Source organism: Ailuropoda melanoleuca, chromosome 8 (genome assembly GCF_002007445.2).
Source record: "Ailuropoda melanoleuca isolate Jingjing chromosome 8, ASM200744v2, whole genome shotgun sequence".
Classification (NCBI taxonomy): Eukaryota; Metazoa; Chordata; class Mammalia; order Carnivora; family Ursidae; genus Ailuropoda; species Ailuropoda melanoleuca.
This window is the reverse complement of record NC_048225.1, coordinates 91,946,221-91,948,027: the sequence shown is the minus strand read 5'-3', so window position 1 is coordinate 91,948,027 and position 1,807 is coordinate 91,946,221.

The window sequence follows — 1,807 nt, the reverse complement described above, 5'->3', positions numbered from 1 at the left end:
TTAAAAAAAAAAAAAAAAGAAGAAGAAGAAGACCTGAGCTGAGATCAAGAGATGGATGCTCAACTGAATAAGTCACCAGGTGCCCCTCAACAGAACTTTTTAAAATCTGTTTTTCTGGGGCACCTGGGTGGCGCAGTCGTTAAGCGTCTGCCTTCGGCTCAGGGCATGATCCTGGCGTTATGGGATCAATCCCCACATCAGGCTCCTCCGCTATGAGCCTGTTTCTTCCTTTCCCACTCCCCCTGCTTGTGTTCCCTCTCTAGGTGGCTGTCTCTCTCTCTGTCAAATAAAATAAATAAATAAATAAATAAATAAATAAATAAAATCTTTTAAAAAAAAATCTCTGTTTTTCTAACTTTAATTTTCTTCTCCACCAGTTTTGTGTTTTGGTTTGTATAGGGACAATAGATTACGTGCCTCTAGTGGCACCAGTAATCAGCAGTTTTGTAATATGATCTGAGCATTTGGTGATCTCTGTAAAAGGATTAATGATTTCTAGAGATCTATCTTTTATTGAGTGAAAGATAGCAGAGAGTCTGGTTTATTAGTCTTGTCTGTCTTCTTTTTTTTTTTTTTTAAGATTTTATTTATTTATTCAACAGAGATAGAGACAGCCAGCGAGAGAGGGAACACAAGCAGGGGGAGTGGGAGAGGAAGAAGCAGGCTCATAGCAGAAGAGCCTGATGTGGGGCTCGATCCCATAACGCCGGGATCACGCCCTGAGCCGAAGGCAGACGCTTAACCGCTGTGCCACCCAGGCACCCCTTCTGTGTTGACTCTTGACCCATGGCTGAAATTGTAGAATCAAAGCCATAAACTCTCCATATGTCTGTCTATGTGTCTGTTATTCATGGAGGGCTTTCTCTCTCATAATATGAATATGAGATGTCCTACATGTGGAAGATATTAATAAGTTAAATTATGAAGTTTATTTTATTAAAGATGTTGTGTCCTGATTGGCTTATAGCGGTAAATTAGCACTTCTATAAATATTTTTAAGAGATTTTATTTTTAAGTAATCTTCTACGCCAAGTGTGGGGCTCAGACCCACAACCCCGAGATCAAGAGTTGCATGCTCCACCAACTGACCCAGCCAGACACCCCAGCACTTCTATAAATTTAATTCCTAAAATTACTGGAAAAAATAAAGAATTAGAAATACATTAATTGTGATGTACTTAAAATAATATATTATTCTTATAGAAACTAATCAGAAATGTTTTAAGAATCAAAACTTACATAATTAAGGTCAATCTCCAGTGAGCAGGTGATATTTTTCTTGAAATAGTTTAATGCTAACGAGATTTGGGTAGATACTGATTGATGTTTCAAAATACCATCTCATCATAATTGCACAGATAGTTAAGGTATTGAGGCAGTGAAGAAGGGTAGTCAAGAAAACCTCAGGGTACAAGGTCTCTCCTAAAGGGAAGCCAAGTTTTTTGGACAAGCATACAGATATTCATGTGCTACTCAGGGGACTGCTTAAGAGCTCAGGATCTTGAATTGAGTGGGCTGGGATGTGAACAGCAAATATGGCAAAAAGTGTGAGTTAGTAAACCCCACCCAGAGGGACTGATGTTAAAAGAAAGTGGAAGTGCTTGAAAACCCACATTTCTATGATAGGGGAACTCTCGAGAATTCTGTGTGGGAAAGGGCACAACTCTTTAATATCCAGACAGGTGAGTTTTTCTGTTTCTGTGTGTACTCTTGATCTATGAACATGGTTCTTCCTGCCCAAAACTAAAGTCAGTAAGACTGCCTCTCTCTTCCACTGAAGCTGCCAAGGCTGAATTTGGAGCAGAGA